Below are 20,720 nucleotides of genomic sequence, written 5' to 3' on the forward strand. Positions count from 1 at the left end.
CCTTAGAAGAAATTATGAAGGGTGTCCTGCATTAGAAATAACCATGAAACGCATGTCACCAGCAAATTCATTGACAGAGCAAGTAGAATCATTATCCAAAATCAAATGGCAGGTCTTAGTTCTTCTGTATCAATACTAACCTTGAATGTAAATTGATTAAATTCACCAACCAAAAGATTTAGTTTGGCTGAATGGATTAAAAATCCACAGCCCCACTATATGTTGCCTACAAGAAACTCATTTCATAGCAAAATACACAAAGACTGAAGCTGAAGGGTTGGAAAAAGATATACCAGGCAAATGGAAACCAAAACAAGGAGTTGTAGCTATCCTGATACCAGACAAAACAGGCATTAAATCAAAAACTGTAAAAAGAAATAAAGGAGGACATTATATTTTGATAAAAGTTCCAATTCAGCAGGAAGACATAGTCATAAATATATATGCACCCAATACAAAACCACCCAAATATACGTTAGACTTAAAAGGAGAGATAGATTCCAATACAATAATTGTTGGTGACATCAACATGTCACTCTCATCAATGGCCAGATAACCCAGACAAAAAAATCAATAAAGCTACATAGGAGTTGAAACATACTATCGAGCAAATGGACCTAACAGACATTTCATCCAACAACTACAGAATATACATTCTCATCAGCACGTGGAACAGTTTCTAGGATAGACCACATATGAAGTCACAAATCAAGTGTCAATAAATTTTAAAAGATGGAAATCATACCATGTATCTTCTCAGATCATGAAGGAATAAAACTAGAAATCAACAACAAGGAGACCAATAGAACACCATAAATATTTGGAAATTAAACAACATGCTACTGAATGATGAATGGGTCATTGAAGAAATTAAAAAGACAATCAAAAAATTTCTTGACATAAATGAAGATAAAAACACAACATACCAAAATCTGTGGGATAGAGCAAAAGCAGTATCAAGAGGAAAGTTTAGGGGCTGGCGCTGTGGCATAGCTGGTAAAGCCGCCACCTGCAGTGCCAGCATCCCATGTGGGCGCTGGTTCTAGTCCCGGCTGCTCTACTTCCAATCCAGCTCTCTGCTGTGGCCTGGGAAAGCAGTGGAAGACGGCCCAAGTCCTTGGGCCCCTGCACCCACATGGGAGACCTGGAAGAACCTCCTGGCTCCTGGCTTCGGATGGGCGCAGTTCCAGCCGTTGCGGCCAATTGGGGAGTGAACCATCGGATGGAAGACCTCTCTCTGCCTCTCCTTCTCGCTCTGTGTAACTCTGACTTTCAAGTAAAATAAATAAATCTTAAAAAAAAAAGAAAAAAAAAAAAAAAGAGGGGCCGGCGCCACGGCTCACTTGGCTAATCCTCCACCTGCGGCACCGGCACACTGGGTTCTAGTCCCGGTCAGGGCGCCAGATTCTGTCCCGGTTGCCCCTCTTCCAGGCCAGCTCTCTGCTGTGGCCAGGGAGTGCAGTGGAGGATGGCCCAAGTGCTTGGGCCCTGCACCCGCATGGGAGACCAGGAGAAGCACCTGGCTCCTGCCATCGGATCAGCATGATGCGCCAGCCGCAGCGTGCTGGTCGCGGCGGCCATTGGAGGGTGAACCAACGGCAAAGGAAGACCTTTCTCTCTGTCTCTCTCTCTCTCTCACTGTCCACTCTGCCTGTCAAAAAAAAAAAAAAAAAAGAGGAAAGTTTAGGAGCAGGCACTGTAGCTCAGCATATTAAAGCCTCGGCCTGCAGTGCTGGCATCCTTTATGGGTGCCAGTTCCAGTCTGACTGCTCAACTTCTGATCCAGCTTCCTGTTAATGTGCCTGGGAAAGCAGCAGCGGATAGCCCAGGTGTTAGGGCCCCAGCACCCACGTGGGAGATCCAGATGAAGATCCTGGCTCCTGGTTTTGGCCTGGCCCAGCCCTGGCCATTGCAGCCATTTGAGGAGTGAACCAGCAGATGGAAGATTCTCATTCTCTCACTCTCTCTCTGCAACCCTTTCAAATAAATACATAATTTCTTTTTTAAAAAGAGGGAAATTGATAGCATTAAGTGCTTAATTTTAAAAAAGAGAAATCTCTCAAAGATTTAATAATGAATCTTGAAGACTTAGAAAAACAAGAACAACACAAACCCAAAATCAGCAGGAGGCAAGAAATGCTAAGGATCACCACAGATATAAATGAAATTAAAACTAAAAATGTAATACCAAAGGTCAACAAAACAATAGTTGGTTTTTGAGAAGATATACAAAATACATAAACCACTAGCCAGATTAACAAAGAAAAAATTCAAATAAATAAAATTAGAGATGAAAAGGAAACATTACAACTGACACCACTAAAATAAAAAGGATCATAAAAAACTAGTATGAAGAAGTATATGCTAATAAACTGGAAAACCTTGAAGAAATGGAAAAATTCATATAACCTACCAAGATTAAATCAAGAAGATATAGACAGTTTAAACAGACCCATAGCAAATAATGCATTTGAAGCAGTAATCAAAAATCTTCCATCAAAGAAAAGTCCGAGACCTGAAGACTTTACTACTGAATTTACTACAAAACATTCAAAGAGGAAGTAACCCCAATACCCTTCAGACTATTCCAAAATATTGAACTGGATGGAACTCTGCCAATCTCTTTTTATGAGGTCAGCATTTTTTGATACCAAAACCAAAAAAAAAAAAGACACAACACGAAAATAAAACTACAGACCTATATCCTTGATGAATATAGATGCAAAGATTCTCAACAAAATACTAGAAAATCGAATCCAAAACCACATCAAAAAGATCATATATCACGATTAAGTGGGGTTTATCCCAGAAATGCAAAGGTGGTTCAACATTCACAAATCAATAAACGTCATAAATCACATCAATAGGATGAAGAACAAAAACCATATGGTTATCTCAACAGATGCAGAGAAAGCATTTGATAAGATTCAACACCCCTTCATGACAAAAACCCTCCACAAATTAGGTATAGAAGGAACATTCCTCAAAATTATGCAGGCTATATATCACAAGCCAACAGCCAATATCATACTGAATGGGAAAAAGCTGAAAGCATTTCCCTCAGATCTGGAACAAGAAAAGGATATCCACTTTTGTCGTTCTTATTCAATATAGTACAGAAAGATTTATTGAGAGCAATTGCAGAGGAGGACAAAATAAAGGGCATCAAAATTGGAAAAGAGGAAGTCTAATTATCCATGTTTGCAGATAACATGAGGTTATACATGGAAAAACCTAAACACTCCACCAAAAAACTTCTAGAATTGATAAACCAATTAAGTAAAGTTGCAGGTTACAAAATAAACATACAAAAAAGGTAGCTTTTTGTACACTAATGATGAACTCACAGAAAAAAAATTCCCATTCATAATAGCCACACACAAAATAATCAAATATTTAGGAATAAATTTAACCAAAGAAGTGAAATATCGCTACAATGAAAATTATCAAACATTGATGAAAGAAATAATTAAGGACACATAAAGAAATGAAGATATTCCTTGTTCATGGAACAGAAGAATCAATATCATTAAAATATCTATAATACCTAAAGAAATCTACAGATTCAATGCAATCCCTATCAAAATACCAATGACATTCCTTTTAGAATGAGAAAAAGCCACCTGAAAACTCATATGGAATCACAAAAGACCCAGAATATCCAGATATTGTGAACGAGAAAAATCAAGCTGGAGGCACCATAATACCTGACTTCAAAGAATATTGCAAAGTTATAGTAATTAAAATAGCACGGTACTGGCAGAAAAACCAATACATAGTTCAGTGGAAGAGAATACAGAGCCCAGAAATTAATCCACATGCATAGAGCCAACGGATTTTTTACAAAAGTGCTCAGACCATACAGTAGAATGAGGATAGCTTCTTCAACAAATGGAGCTGGTGAAACTGAAGCATACATGTAGAAGAATGAAATTAGATTCCTACTTCTCACCATATACAAAAATCAGCTCAAGATGGATCAAAGATTTAAATGTAAGATCTGAGACTATGAAATTTCTGGAAGAAAATATAGAGGAAACACTCCAAGATATCAGTGTAGGGGATGACTTCTTGGATAAGACCCCCAAAACACAGGCAACAAAAGCAAAACTAAATAAATGGGACCATGTCAAACTCAGAAGCTTTTATACAACAAAGGAAATAATCAATAGAGTGAAGAGACATCCAACAGAATAGGAAGAAATGTTTGCAGAGCACCTAACAAAGGATTAATATATCAACAACTTAAAATCAAATATATCAACAACCTAAAAATCTCAACAACAACAATAAAAAAACAACCAATCCAGTTGAGAAATAGGCAAAGGACCTCAATAGTTCTCAAAGAAACACAAATGGCCAACAAATATATGGAAAAATGCTCAACATCACTTAGCCATCATGGAAATGCAAATCAAAACCACAATGAGATATCACTTCACCCCTGTCAGAATGGCTAAAATCCAAAACACAGAGAATAACAAATGCTGGTGAGGGTGTGGACAAAGGGGAACACTTATACATTGTGAGAGGGATGTAAATTAGTTCTGCCACTGTGAAAAACAGCATGGAGATTTCTTTAAAAACTAGAAATAGACTTGCCATAGGATCCAGCAAGCCCACTACTGGGTATGTACCCAAAAGTCATGAACACAATGTATTGGCGGCACCACCACATTCATGGCATAGCTGTTCACAATAGCCAAAATTTGGAATCAACCAAGGTGTCCATCATCAGATGAATATGTAAGGAAAATGTTATATATATACATATATATAAATATATGCTTACACACAATGGAATATTACCATTATAAAGAAAGAATGGAAGTCTATCATTTGCAGCAAAATAGATGTAACTGAAAGAAAAGGTGTTGACTGAAATAAACTAGACCCAGAAAGATAAACACTGCATGTTCTCCCATATATATGAGTTAAAATTCAAAAGAAAAAGAAGAAAAAATAAAGAAGTACCTGTATATCAATATTGCTGCAAATATAGTTTTTTGTTTGTTTGTTTGTTTGTTTGGACAGGCAGAGTGGACAGTGAGAGAGAGAGACAGAAAGGTCTTCCTTTTGCCGTTGGTTCACCCTCCAATGGCCGCCGCAGCTGGCATGCTGCGGCCGGCGCACCACGCTGATCCGATGGCAGGAGCCAGGTACTTCTCCTGGTCTCCCATGGGGTGCAGGGCCCAAGCACTTGGGCCATCCTCCACTGCACTCCCGGGCCACAGCAGAGAGCTGGCCTGGAAGAGGGGCAACCGTGACAGAATCTGGTGCCCCGACCGGGACTAGAACCCGGTGTGGCAGCGCCGCAAAGCAGAGGATTAGCCTAGTGAGTCACGGCGCCGGCTGCAAATATAGTTTTGTAAAACTTTGTTTTATACTTTTGTGAAACCAATGGTTAAGACTGTTATACTACTATAGCTTTAAATTATCTGTGATCACTTTAAAATTTACTGCATTTGGGTGAAATGATCATTTTTCCATTAAGTTATTGATTATAACCATTGTCTACATTCCCACTAAACTAGGGTCTTTTTGCTTTACTTGTTTTTTTTTTTTTTTTAAATGATGACAGAATTTATTTCCAACAAACCTACAATACAAAAATTGTTAAGGAAAGTTACTTAGTTTGAAAAGAATTTCTTAAAATAATAGTTTATAATATGACTAAAATGTATGACAACATTATGAGTAAAGTATACATAAAAGCAAGTATGAGACAATATTTATGATTCTAAGCATAGAAGAATATTTATTGTTCACAGGAAAAATAAAGATAACATATTAGAGGATTATACTAGACAGTAAAGTAAAACATACAACAATAAGAGAATAAGAGATTGGGAAGAAATATACTCTCACGATATACACTTCAGTAGCATATTATTTGAAAGTACAGTGAGATAATCTGTAAATACACTATAGTACTTAGAGCAATCACTTAAAATGGCAAAGACTATTTTAGTTTAATACATTGTGAGCGCTATAAAATTCACAAAACTGAAGTTGAGCAAAATGATCCTGAGGAATAAACTGGTGAATACTAAGTACCAGTAAACACAAAACATAAGAATAAATAATTTAAAAGTAAACTAAATGAATGCCATTTGAAAGCTAGGTAGTTCTAGTTGTAAAGAAAAATAAGTTTCGGGCCGGCGCCGCGGCTCACTAGGCTAATCCTCCGCCTAGCGGCGCCGGCACACCGGGTTCTAGTCCCGGTCGGGGCGCCGGATTCTGTCCCGGTTGCCCCTCTTCCAAGCCAGCCCTCTGCTGTGGCCCGGGAGTGCAGTGGAGGATGGCCCAGGTGCTTGGGCCCTGTACCCCATGGGAGACCAGGAAAAAGCACCTGGCTCCTGGCTCCTGCCATCGGATCAGCGCGCTGCGCCGGCCGCGGCGGCCATTGGAGGGTGAACCAACGGCAAAGGAAGACCTTTCTCTCTGTCTCTCTCTCTCACTGTCCACTCTGCCTGTCAAAAAAAAAAAAAAAAAAAAAAAAAAAAAAAAAAAAAAGAAAAATAAGTTTCAATTTATGCTGCATATATGAACCAATTGTATCATATAAAGAAAACTAGTATGAAACCAAATGTTTAGAAAAAGATTTAACTGCAAACATCAATACCTAGATTGGATTTTTTTAAATTTTATTTAATGAACATAAATTTCTAAAGTACAGCTTATGGATTACCATGGCTTCCCCCCCATAACTTCCCTCCCACCCGCAACCCTCCCCTTTCCCGCTCCCTCTCCCCTTCCATTCACATCAAGATTCATTTTCAATTCTCTTTATATACAGAAGATCAGTTTAGCATACATTAAGTAAAGGTTTCAACAGTTTGGACCCCCATAGAAACACAAAGTGAAAAATACTGTTTCAGTACTAGTTATAGCATTAAATCACAATGTACAGCACATTGAGGACAGAGATCCTGCATGAGGAATAAGTGCACAGTGACTCCTGTTGTTGACTTAACAAATTGACACGCTTGTTTATGGTATCAGTAATCACCCGAGGCTCTTGTCATGAGTTGCCAAGGCTATGGAAGCCTTTTGAGTTCACTGACTCTGATCATATTTAGACAAGGTTGTAGTCAGAGTGGAAGTTCTCTCCTCCCTTCAGAGAAAGGTACCTCCTTCTTTGATGACCTGTTCTTTCCACTGGGATCTCACTCGCAGAGATCTTTCATTATGGTGTTGTGTTTTTTTGTTTGTTTGTTTGTTTGTGTTTTTGCCAGAGTGTCTTGGCTTTCCATGCCTGAAATACTCACATGGGCTTTTCAGCCGGATCCGCATGCCTTAAGGGCTGATTCTGAGGCCAGAGTGCTGTTTAGGACATCTGCCATTCTATGAATCTGCTGTGTATCTTGCTTCCCATGTTGGATCGTTCTCTCCCTTTTTTATTCTATCAGTTTTACAGACACTAGTCTTATTTATGTGATCCCTTTGGCTCTTAGTCCTATCATTATGATCAATTGTGAACAGAAATTGATCACTTGGACTAGTGAGATGGCATTGGTACATGCCACCTTGATGGGATTGAATTGGAATCCCCTGGTATGTTTCTAACTCTACCATTTGGGGCAAGTCAGCTTGAGCATGTCCCAAATTGCACATCTCTTTCCCTCTCTTATTCCCACTCTTATATTTAACAGTGATCACTTTTCAGTTAAGTTTCGACACTTAAGAATAACTGTGTATTGATTACAGTATTCAACCAAAAGTATTAAGTAGAACAAACAAAAAAAAATACTAAGAGGGATAACGTATTAAGTTGTTCATTTTCATCAACAGTCAGGGCAAGGGCTGATCAAGTCACTGTTTCTCATAGTGTTCATTTCACTTTAACAGGTTTCCTTTTTGGTGCTCGGTTAGTTGTCACTGATCAGGGAGAACATATAATATTTGTCCCTTTGGGACTGGCTTATTTCACTCAGCATAATGTTTTCCAAATTCCTAACAGGGATCACTTTTCAGTTAAAATTTAAACACCTAAGAATAATTGTGTGTTATGTAAATTTAAAATGTTATCTCAAAAACTAAAAAAAAGGGGGAGGAGGAACGAGGGTGAGAGGAAGAAATGGAATATCATTGTTTTCTTAGGATTGTATCTGCAAACCACATTGAGTCTGTTAAAAGCTAATAAAAAATTAAAATTATCACCCCTCTGTCCAGAAAAAAAAAAAGAGAGAAAAAGAAATTTACCAACGGTCACAAAGCAACTAAGACAAGTCAGATTTACTGTTTGTTTTGTTGCTTATAAAAAGATTTATTTATTATTTTCATCTACTCAAAGGGCAGGGAGAGAGCTTCCAACTGCTGGTTGAAATGCCTATAATAGCTAGGACAGGGCCAGGCCAAGACCAGGATCTACAGCCTCCATCTGGGTCTCTCACATGTGTGGCAGGGGCCCCAGAGCTTGAACCATCATTTGCTGCCTCCTAGGCACATTGGCAGGAGGTTGGATTGGAAATGGAGTGGCTGGGACTCTGGTCAGTGGTCAGATGTGGGATGTGGGCATTCCAAGTGGCAGCTTAGCCTGCCGCACCACAACACCTGCGCCTTATTTTATTTAACAGCTGTTTATTGCAATACATATATGCACAGGAAAGTATATGATTCATAAGGGTGCAACTTTATGAGGTTATCTTAAATTACATATATATATATATATATATACACACACACACACATACATAAAATGTATTTGAAGGGCAGAGTTACGGAGAAGCAGAGGCAGAGAGAGAGAGAGATCTTTCATCTGCTGGTTCACTCCCCATATGGCTGCAATGGCCTCTTCTGGGTCTCCCACGCAGGTACAGGGGCCCAAGGACTTGGGCCAACTTCTACTGCTTTCCCAGGCCATCACAGAGAGCTGGATCGGAAGTGGAGCAGCAGGGACTCAAACTGGTGGCTATAAGGGATGCTAGCACTGCAGGTGGAGGCTTTACCTACTATGCCACAGCACCAACCCCCTATGAGATTTTCATAAACTGGAGAAATCCATGCAATCAGTATTCACATTAACAGAGAAAATATTTCCAGAACCTGAAAAGACTACTTGGCCTACTTCCTATCTCTACTCTTACACAAAGGGCAACCATTATCCTGACTTATAACACCACAGATCAGTTTCAAATAGTTGTAAAGATTATGAATGACAGTACTTCAAAAAGCTTCTCATGGAGGGTGGGCATTGTGGCTCATCTGGTTAAGCTGCCACTGGGCTTGCAGCTCCCACATTCCATGCCTGTGCGTTGGCCCACATCGTGGCTGCTCTGCTGTTGATCCATCTTCCTGCTACTTAGTGCATCTTGGAGGGCAGCAGATGATAGCTCCGGTGCACAGGCCACTGCCACCCTTGTGGGAGACCTGGATGGAGTTCCTGGCTCCTGACTTTGTCCTGACTCATCCCTGGATGTTGTAGGCATTTGAGGAGTGAATTTGCAGATGCCTTTCAAATAAATAAAAATAAATAAACCTTTAAGTTAAAGTTCATGGAAAATGAAATTGAGGGGCCAGCACTGTGGCACAGTAGGCTCAGCTTCAGCTTGTGGCGTCTGCATCCCATATGGGTGCCAGTTCAAGTCCCAGCTGCTCCACTTCCGATCAAGCTTCTGCTGTGGCCTGGGAAAGCAGTAGAAGATGGCCCAAGTCCTTGGGCCCCTGTACCTACGTGGGAGACCCAGAAGAGGCTCCTGACTCCTGGCTCCTGGCTCCTGGCTCCTGGCTTTGGATAGGACCAGCTCTGGCCATTGTGGCCATTTGGGGAGTGAACCAACCAATGGAAGATTTTTCTTCCTATTTCTCTGCCTCTGCTTCTCTGTAACTCTGCCTTTCAAATAAATAAATAATGTTTTTTAAAAAAAGATTATGGGCCAGCGCCACGGCTCACTTGGCTAATCCTCCACCTGCAGCACCAGCACACTGGGTTCTAGTCCCGGTTGGGGTGCTGGATTCTGTCCCAGTTGCCCCTCTTCCAGGCCAGCTCTCTGCTGTGGCCAGGGAGTGCAGTGGAGGATGGCCCGAGTGCTTGGGCCCTGCACCCCATGGGAGACCAGGAAAAGCACCTGGCTCCTGCCTTCAGATCAGCGTGGTGCGCTGGCCGCAGCGCACCGGCCGCGGCGGCCATTGGAGGGTGAAACAACCAGCAAAGAAAGCCCTTTCTCTCTGTCTCTCTCTCTCTCACTGTCCACTCTGCCTGTAAAAAAAAAAAAAAAAAAAGAAAAAAAAAGATTATGTATGCTTCAGTACTGGAATATGTTGAATATAATTTTGTAGCAAGGCCATGAATTTTGACTGAGCACCTTGCTGGGTTCCAACAGACAAAACCAATAGATGGTTTCATCAGAGCAACTAAGCTTTGGCTGGTTGCAGAAGGCTTTGTAGACAGTTAACTGGCGAGGCTGTAAACAATTGACTAGTTAAGCTGCAACCAGTTAACTGGTTGAGTGACTAAGCTGTAGCCAATGACATTCTTTTTGACGCCTCACTTCCATTTTCCTGTAAATGCTGTCTGATCACATTGTTGGTTGGAGTTCTCAGAACCTGCCCTGGCTTTGGAAGCTGCCCAATTTGCAAATTATTTTTGGCTTGTTTGCTTTGCTTTGCTTTGCTCCAATAAACTCTATTAAATGCAGTTAGTCTAGGTGATACAGGCAGGGAAGTAGATAGGAAAGAGGACCTGAGGTTACCAACTGCTTTTTGCAGCCTTGCCTGTGCTAAAGCCCTGCCTTCACTGTCCAATCCCCCCCCGCCCCCAACACACACACACAGTAGAAAACCGCAGCTTCCAACCAGCACCAGCCAAAAAAACCAAGATGGCTGCCAAGCTGCATCCCCACAGTGACATTTAGATTATTATAAGACCAATATAATAAAACCACATTACTGACACACTTACTCTCATCATGCACCTGATGCCGTGACACTTCCAAAATTTCCAAAAAAGGAAAATGGTTGGCTCCCAGGCCAGATCCCAAACCCCACCCCAGACACAACCCTGTAGGCCTCCACATCATGCAAAGGGGTAGACCCGAACCCTGTTGAGTGCAGCTTCCTCTTGAGCAAGGCCACAAGCCTTCCTGCGTGTGCTTTCACTTTGTACGTGATGACCTTCACCTATGTTTCATCCTTCAATCCCTTTCTTGTATTGGAGTCAAGAACACAGACTCAGCCGCTCTACAACATAAGGAATTTTCCTTCTAACAGTTCTGATATAGTTGGCAGGATCCAAAGCAGAACTCCAGCAACTCCAGGGAGCATCAAGCAACCAGGACTGGGTACTGCCGCGTACACTGTGCTCACTGTGCTCTTGCTGTATCTGGGGATCACAGGAAAGCTCTTGCCCAGATTTGTGTTTTGAAGCTATCTGAGTCTGAGCAAATTTCTGACCCACACTGAGACTGGAAGTTGTAACAGAAAAAAGACTGGATCTTATAAGGGAGTTTTGGTGTCCGACTGCCTCGGACAGAAACTGAACTGGTTTCAGTATGTAGGGAAGATTGCTGGAAGACAGAAATCACAGATGCTTCTGGATTCCAGGAGCCTGCTACCCCACCTTCTGAAACTCCATCCAGGGTTAATTTATGCTACGCGAGAGCACATAACCCTGGGACAGAATTCTGAGCCAGTCTGTGCTATGAGAAGGCTTTGAGCTTTCGGGGGTTGTGGTGGTTGCCTGGATTAGAAAATAACGGTACTGGATTCAGAGTCTGGAATACATATATTTCAAACTAGCAGAGCATCTTTATGCAGTATAAGAGAACTAGGTATATCTGAGCCTGTTAGTAGACACAGAAAAGTTGTACCATAAGGAAACATGTTTCTAAAGATTTTTAGCTTGGGGAGCCCAAGTTGGAGATATAGCAACTGTATGATCGGAGTCACGCTGGGCAAAATAGTTAAAAAGGAGAGAGAATACACACCAGAGATAGAGCCATGGGAAATTCACACAGGGAAACCCAGCAGTCCAACAGAGACTGGGCAGGTCCACACTGAAGGAGCAAATAAGAAAGGGAAGTGGCAGAGGTATGGTGGAGGCGCAGAAGAGACGTGGAACAGGGAGGCTGGCCCCAGCCCCCAGCAAACCAGATTAGATTGGAAATCACAAGTCCATAGAGCTGCAGATAGCAGGAGGGGGAGCTTGGCAAACTGCGTTTGAAGTTCCACTCAGAAAGAAAGAGAAGGTGTAGGGGAACAAACGGAGAGGTTGGGTACTCCCCTGCCCATCTAAAGCAATCATGTACAACAAAAACAAAGCCAGAGGCATCACATACCAGATTTCAATACATACTACAAAGCAGTTATAATCAAAACATCCTGGTACTGGCACAAAAACAGATAGACCAATGGAACAGAATAGAAAAGCCAGAAATCAATCCAAGCATCTACAACCAACTTATATTCGACCAAGGAGCCAAAACCAATCCTTGGAACAAGGACAGTCTCTTCAAGATATGGTGCTCGTAAAACTGGATTTCTATACACAGAAGTATGAAGCAGGACCCATACCTACACCTTACACAAAAATCCATTCAAAATGGATTAAAAATCTAAATCTATGATCTGATACCATCAAATTATTAGAGAACATTGGGGAAACCCTGCAAGACCTTGGCACAGGCAACAAGTTCCTGGAAAAGACCCCAGAGGCACAGGCAATCAATGCCAAAATTAACAAATGGGATTACATCAAGTTGAGAAGCTTCTGTACTGCAAAAGAAACAGTCAGGAAAGTGAACAGGAAACCAACAGATTGAGAGGGGTTATTTGCAAACCATGCAACTGATAAAGGATTAATAACCAAAATATGTAAAGAGATTAAGAAACTCTACAGTAACAAAACAAATAACCCAGTTAAGGAATGGGCCAAAGACTTAAACAGAAATTTTTCAAAAGAGGAAATCCAAATGGCCAACAGACATATGAAAATGCTCAAGATCACTAGCCATCAGAGAAATGGAAATCAAAACTACAATGATGTTTCACCTCACCCCAGTTAGAATGGCTTTCATACAGAAATCAACAAGCAACAAATGCTGGCAAGGATGTGGGGGAAAAGGTACCCAAATCCACTGTTGATGGGAATGTAAACTAGTAAAACTATTATGGAAATCATTTTGGAGATACCTCAGAAATCTGAATATAGACCTACCATTCAAGGCAGCCATCCCACTCCTGGGAATTTACCCAAAGGAAGTGAAATTAGCAAATAAATGAGTTATCTGCACCCCTGTGTTTATTACAGCTCAATTCTTAATAGCAAAGACATGGAATCAACCTAAATTCCTGTCAAGTGAAGACTGGATAAAGAAATTATGGGATTTGTACTCTATGGAATACCAGACAGCAGTAAAAAAAAAAAGAAAAGAAATCCAGTCATTTGCAACAAAATGGATGAATCTGGAAAACATCATACTTAGTGAAATAAGACAGTCCCAAAGGGATAAATACCATATGTTCTCCCTGATCTGTGATAATTAACAGAGCACCTAAAAGGCAATCAGTAGAAGTGAAATTGACACCATGAGAAGCAATGACTTGAACAGCCCTTGTCTTGGCTGATGAGGAACTTTTTAATTTTTTTTCTTCTTAGTACCATTGGTTGAACTCTTTACTTAACATAGAATTAATCATATATGTATAAAGTCAATGAAAATAGATCCCAGTAAAAAAATAAGACTGAAAATAAGAGAGGGAGGAACTGTATAGTTCTGCATACATTCCCACAGACTTACTTCTAAGGGTAAAGCTAAAAATTTGCCATGGGACTCTAAATACCATTAAGTTGGGTGGTAATAATGCCATCTTAAGTGTTAAAGTGATCATATTAAGTGTTTAATTGGTCATATACATAGGATTAAGTGTTAAAGGGTTCATATAAATAAGATCAAGTGTCTAGTAATAACAATAGATAGAAATAAAAAGGAGAGAATGTTCAAACATGGGAAGCAGTCCACACAGCAGCCTCATAGAATGACAAAGGCTCTAAACAGCATTCTGACCTCAGAATCAGCCCTTAAGACATTCTGGTGGGCTGAAAACCCCATGAGAGCATTTCAGGCATGGAAAGCAAAAACACTGAGTGGAACTAAAATGTTCTAATGAAGGATCTCTATGAATGAGACCCCAGGGGAAAGAAGGAGCCATCAAAGAAGGATGTACTTTTCTCTGAAGGGAGAACTTCCACTTTGCTAATGGCTTTGTCTAAATACGGACAGAGACTTCCATAGCTTTTGCAGCTCATATCAAAAGCATCGGGTGATCACTGACAACATAAATAAGAGTGTTAATTGTTTAATTAACAACAGGAGTCATGGTGCACTTACTCCCCATGTAGGACCTCTGTCCTTAACGAGTTTTATTATGAGATTTAACTATAAAACTTGTTCTCAAACAGTTCTTTATATTTTGTGTGGGAGAGTGGGTACAAATTGTTGAAATCTTTTTTTATTTTTTTGTCAGGCAGAGTGGACAGTGAGAGAGAGAGACAGAGAGAAAGGTCTTCCTTTTCCATTGGTTCACCCCCTAATGGCTGCTGCGGCCAGTGCACCACGCTGATCCGAAGCCAGGAGCCAGGTGCTTCCTCCTGGTCTCCCGTGCAGGTGCAGGGCACAAGGACTTGGGCCATCCTCCACTGCACTCCCGGGCCACAGCAGAGAGCTGGACTGGAAGAGGGACAACTGGGACAGAATACGGTGCCCCAACTGGGACTAGAACCCGGTGTGCCAGCGCCGCAGGTGGAGGATTAGCCTATTGAGCCGCAGTGCCGGCCAATTGTTGAAATCTTTACTTGGTATAGAGTTCGTCTTCTGTATATAAAGTTTATTAAAAATAAATCTTAATGAAGAATGAGATGGGAGAAGGAGGAGGAGGTACAATGGGAGTGGGGTTCAGAGGGTGGGTATTGGGGGAAGAATCACTATATTCCTGAAACTGTACTTATGAAATTTGTACTCATTAAATAAAAGCTTTCTTAAATATTTTAAAATGGTGCTCATATACAAAATACTAATACAAAACTGTTAAAAATTGATTGTTTTATGAGTTTTCATGAGAAATTAAGGTTACTAAGAATTAAAATGGGGGTCTGTGCTGTGGCATAGTGGGTAAAGCTGCTGTCTACAGTGCTAGTAACCCATATGGACACCAGTTTAAGTCCTGGCTGCTACACTTCTGGTCCAGCTCTCTGCTATGGCCTAGGAAAGCAGTAGAAGATGGCCCAAGTCCTTGAGACCCTGTACCCACATGGGAGACCTGGAAGAAGCTCCTGGCTCCTGACTTCAGATCGGCACAGCTCCAGCCATTGTGGCCATCTGGTGAGTGAACCAGCAGATGGAAGACCTCTCTCTCTCTCTCTCTCTCTCTCTCTTTGTCTGTAACTCTGCATTTCAAATAAGTAAATTAATCTTTTTTAAAAAGGAATTAAAATTTTCTAATACATGGTCATTAAAACTAGAAATGACAACTCCTTAAGCAAGGAAATTAAGATTGTTCTTGGTAGGTGAGACTATGGGCTACAAAAGTTCAGTTTTTTCAGGGAAAAAGAGTAAATTTTTTGTTGTAAAAGTACAATGACTGACTGTCCAAAAATAAGAAAAGGGAAAATGTAGGACAAATAACTGAATGGACACGAAAGCTGTGGAAGGCTTATGGAAGATGAATCTTACAAAAGGAATTTTGTATGTGATTAAGCCCGCTAAAATTAGAAGGGAATTATAAGCTTTTCCAAGAATTGAGTATTAATGTCAAAAGTATAAGTATGCAACCAGAATTTCATTCCTTATGTTGAAACAACAAGATTTTCTTTGAGAAATGATGTGTTTTAAATAGGAAATAGAGCTTTATTAGGTCATTTGGCTTCCTTAGGAAAACTTCTCCACTGAAGAGCCCAGATTTTTTTCTGATTATATGGCTTTCTATATTTGCCTTTGAGGTCTCTGATTGTCATTTTGCTTAGATGAATGACAATTTTGCATTGGCATTTGATTTTTTAAAAAATATTTATTTATTTGAAAGAAAGAATTAGAGAGAGGGAGGGAGAGATGGAAAGAGGTCTTCCATCTGCTGGTTCACTCCCCAGATGGCCACAATGGCCGGGGCTGAGCCAGGCAGAAGCCAGGAGCCGGGATCTTCTTCAGAGTTTCCCACATGAGTGCAGGGGCCCAAGGACTTAGGCCATCTTCCACTAGTTTCTCAGGCACATTAACAAGGAGCTGGATCAGAAATGGAGCATATGGGACTCGAATCAGCACCCATTTGGGATGCTAGTGCTGTAGGCAGCAGCTTAACCTACCAGGCCACAATGCTAGCCCCTTGATCTGTTTTGATCAAGAGTTTTGAACCTTGATATTTTTGACATATTTCCCAAAATCTAATTCCAAGGTAATACTTTTTCTTTTCTTTTCTTTTTATTTTTTTGACAGGCAGAGTGGACAGTGAGAGAGAGAGAGACAGAGAGAAAGGTCTTCCTTTTGCTGTTGGTTCACCCTCCAATGGCCGCCACGGCCGGCGCGCTGCAGCCGGCGCACCGCGCTGATCCGATGGCAGGAGCCAGGTACTTATCCTGGTCTCCCATGGGGTGCAGGGCCCAAGCACTTGGGCCATCCTCCACTGTACTCCCGGGCCACAGCCGAGAGCTGGACTGGAAGAGGAGCAACCGGGACTAGAACCCGGTGTGCTGGCGCCGCAAGGCAGAGCATTAGCCTAGTGAGCCGCGGCGCCAGCCCCCAAGGTAATACTTTTACCTTCAAATTAACTTTGGGGTGTTCCAGAAGGGACCCTGGAGCATCTGAAAAGGAGAGATTGAATTACTTAAGCCTATTTGATATATTAGATTGAATGGAAAGCATTGTCAAATAAGTGTGGCTGAATCTTTGAGTTGTATGTGTGTGAATGTGTTATTAGTATATGCTTCAAAATTACATTAACAAATGCTGCCTGGTGTTTCTATCAGTTGCTGAGTTTTTTTTTTTTTAACTTTTATTTAATGAATATAGATTTTCAAAGTACAGTGTATGGACTACATTGGCATCCCCCTGCCCCCCATGACTTCCCTCCCACCCGCAACCCTCCCCTTTCCCGCTCTCTCTCCCCTTCCATTCACATCAAGATTCATTTTCAATTCTCTATATATACAGAAGATCAGTTTAGTATACATTAAGTAAAGATTTCAACAGTTTGCACCCCCATAGAAACACAAAGCGAAATATACTGTTTGAGTACTCGTTATAGCATTAAGCCTCAATGTACAGCACATTAAGGACAGAGATCCTACATGAGGAGTAAGTGCACAGTGACTCCTGTTGTTGACTTTACAAATTGACACTCCTGTTTATGACATCAGTAATCTCCCTATGCTCCAGTCATGAGTTTCCTAGGCTATGGAAGCCTTTTGAGTTCTCCGACTCTTATCTTGTTTAGACTAGGTCATAGTCAAAGTGGAGGTTCTCTCCTCCCTTCAGAGAAAGGTACCTCCTTCTTTGAAGACCTGTTCTTTCCACTGGGGTCTCACTCACAGAGATCTTTCATTTAGGTCTGTTTTTTTTTTTTTTTTCAGAGTGTCTTGGCTTTCCATGCCTGAAATACTCTCATGGGCTTTTCAGCCAGATCCGAATGCCTTTAGGGCTGATTCTGAGGCCAGAGTGCTGTTTAGGACATCCACCATTCTATGAGTCTGCTGAGTATCTCGCTTCCCATGTTGGACACTCTCCCCTTTATTTATTCTATCGGTTAGTATTAGCAGGTACTAGACTTGTTTATGTGATCCCTTTGACTCTTAGTCCTTTCATTATGATCAATTGTGAACTGAAATTGATCACTGGGACTAGTGAGATGGCTTTGGTACATGCCACCTTGATGGGATTGAATTGGAGTCCCCTGGTATGTTTCTAACTCTACCATTTGGGGCAAGTCAGCTTGAGCATGTCCCAAATTGTACATCTCTTCTATCTCTTATTCCCACTCTTATGTTTAACAGGGATCACATTTCAGTTAAATTTCAACACTTAAGAATAACTGTGTATTAGTTACAGAATTAAACCAGTCATATTAAGTAGAACAGACAAAAAAAAAAATACTAAGAGGGATAATGTATTAAGTTGTTCATTAACAGTCAGGGCTATGCTGATCAAGTCACCGTTTCTCATAGTGTCCATTTCACTTCAACAGATGTCCTTTTTGGGAGACAGGAGTTTTTAAGCTCCAACTATGAATTCACAATCAACTACTTCTCCTTTCTGTCGATTTTTATGTCATATATTTTTGAAGCTTCAGAATGTGTTTTACAACTTCTTGTTTTCCAAAATGAATATACTCGAGCATTCTTGTCTAAATGTCTAACCTGAATTTTATAAGCCTTTACACCTATATAATTTCCTACCCTAAAGAGGAACAAGTTAAATAGCAGCATGAGAGGGGCTGGTGCTGTGGCGCAGCGGGTTAGAGCCCTGGCCTGCAATGCCGGCATCCCATATGGGCGCTGGTTCTAGTCCCAGCTGCTCCTCTTCTGATCCAGCTCTCTGCTATGGTCTGGGAAAGCAGTAGAAGATGGCCCAAGTCCTTGGGCCCCTGCACCCACGTGGAAGACCAGGAGGAAGCTCCCAGCTCCTGGCTTCGGATCGGCACAGCTCCAGCCATTGCAGCCATCTGGGGAGTGAACCAGCGGATGGAAGACCTCTCTCTCTCTCTGTCTCTACCTTTCTCTGTAACTCTTTCAAATAAATAAAATAAATATTTTTTAAAAAATTTAAAAATAGCATCATGAGAAAACAACTAGACATATCCAGAATAAAGGACATTCTACATAACTGGCCTGTTATCTTCAAAATGCTAATGTCATAAAAAGAGAGACATTCCGACTGCTGTACCTTACAAGACATAAAAGATCCATCAACTAAATGCAGTGCTTTTGTTAAACAGGTAATCACTTTTGCATACTCAACCAGGATTTGAAAGCCATAGAGAAGTAAATGTTCCATTTTGAATATGAGACAGTTCAGTGTTAGAGAAGGAAAGGAAGCTGGTTATGTAGTCCTGAGCGTCCAAAGAGGAAAAGGCTCTTGGAAGGCGCAGGGATCAAGCTGATCCCAAAAAGAACCTTCTGCAATCTCCCTGGCAGAACCTTCAGGCCAGATCTACAGATCAGGGTGCACCGGAACTCCGTGTGATGATGCCAGAAGTAAAGCAAAAGAATTCTCACTGCGACCATTCATGTCCTAACTCTTGCTTCTCTGGCAGCCACCAACCATCAAGGAAAGAAACTGTTCCCATACACCACTCCTAGCTTGGTTTGGGGCCTGTATGCCGTGCTGTGCTGCCCAATTGCTGGGAAGATTGCCAGGTGCCAGCTCTGTTCACAGTGCTCTCCAGGAATTGATTCAATGACCCATCAAGCAAGATAAAGATCTTGTCCCTCACTTGGACTTAGTACCACTCTGAAGTTGTGCTAAGAGTGTTGCATGGGGTGGCGAGCCCTTATTAGATAGAAACAAGGCTGAGCTCTCCCTCTGCCGTGTCCTCCTTGATATATTACTTCCACATCTGTGAATTCCAAGGATACTTCCTCTACCTTCCCTGTAAGCTACTCTCCAGCTCCGAGTTACAGCTTCCTGGAGAACCCAGCCCGTAGCCAGGTTACACAGCCAATTACCTTCAGAGAGCTCACAATGTTTTCAGCAGTATTTCTATAGAAACCAAATGTATTTGAATTATGCAGAAGGGGAAATTAAGGCACAAAATATCTGTGACTCGCTTGAGATTATCTAAAGTGCCAATATTGTATGAGGCAGTGGGCCAAGGCGTGCTTAAGACCAACTAAATGTACTGCCAAGTTTTCCTCTATGTATAAAATTTATTTTTGCTACAACATAGTAAAACATACCATTCCAGCAATGTGTGCCAGATGGCATGTTAAGATTCGTGGGTTTGTGGGGTCGGATAAGCACAGGGAATTGCAGATTTAGAACAAGTGTTAGGAAGCAGAGTACTCAAAGAAGGATAGTATGTTTACTGGAAACATAATCTACTCTCCTCCTGAGCGTGTAGGAGAATGTGGTCAGAGCGAATCTGCTGAAACAGCAACATCGTGCCAAAGGCTGACAGTGACAACTCCAATACCCAGAGAGTTTGAGGGGTGCTGCAGACCCAGCTTTACAGTGGGAGAATGGACACTGAGGCTACTGCTGTCCAGCTTGTTTGGAGGCTTGCTATCGACATTTCTAGTATTCAAAAATTTGCATTGAATACAAAAAATTGGAAAGACCCAGAGCTGAGCATTAGAAATGGGGAAACCCGGGCCCCTGTTAATCCTACCTGCTCCTAAGTTTATTAAAATAGAGCATAGATGTAACCTTAATATCCTAAACTGAGACGCTTACACTATTTTATAATAAAATTGAACATATTAGCATTCGTTTTGCATTAGAGATAGACGTTACTAAAACATAATGGAGAAGGGAATGCATGCTTAAGAACGTAAGGGCAAGGGCATGTAGAACGTTGGTTAAGTTGCTACCTGGGTCACCCACACACTGTATCAGAGCACCTGGTTCCAATCCCTGCCATACTCTGCCTCCAATCCAGCTTCCCACGAATGCATACCTGGGGAGGAAGCAGACGATGGCTCGGATATACGGGTCCTCGTTCCCCACACAGGAGACCCCAGATTGAGCTTACGGTTTTGGTCTGGCCCTACCATGGCTGTCGCAGGCATTTAGGGA

General features: G+C 41.4%; 1 protein-coding gene across 10 annotated transcripts in view; it reads right to left on the reverse strand.

Moving 5' to 3' along the window:
* The window catches only part of LOC149128144 (uncharacterized), a 77,124-nt gene that overhangs the window by 36,181 nt on the left and 20,223 nt on the right, over positions 1–20,720 (reverse strand). For 3 of the 10 annotated variants that reach the window (XR_016230462.1, XR_016230450.1, XR_016230459.1), the window contains one exon: positions 16,022–16,217. The exons of 5 other annotated variants lie outside the window; for them this stretch is intronic. The gene's annotated coding sequence lies outside the window, so the exon portion shown is untranslated. Of the gene's footprint in view, positions 1–16,021; positions 16,218–16,748; positions 16,793–20,720 lie in introns of those variants that run through there. 2 more of the 10 variants (XR_016230463.1, XR_016230452.1) reach the window with 1 other exon arrangement.

The sequence above is a fragment of the Oryctolagus cuniculus genome, chromosome 2 (assembly GCF_051225735.1).
Source record: "Oryctolagus cuniculus isolate XC-2025 breed Fujian yellow rabbit chromosome 2, ASM5122573v1, whole genome shotgun sequence".
NCBI lineage: Eukaryota > Metazoa > Chordata > Mammalia > Lagomorpha > Leporidae > Oryctolagus > Oryctolagus cuniculus.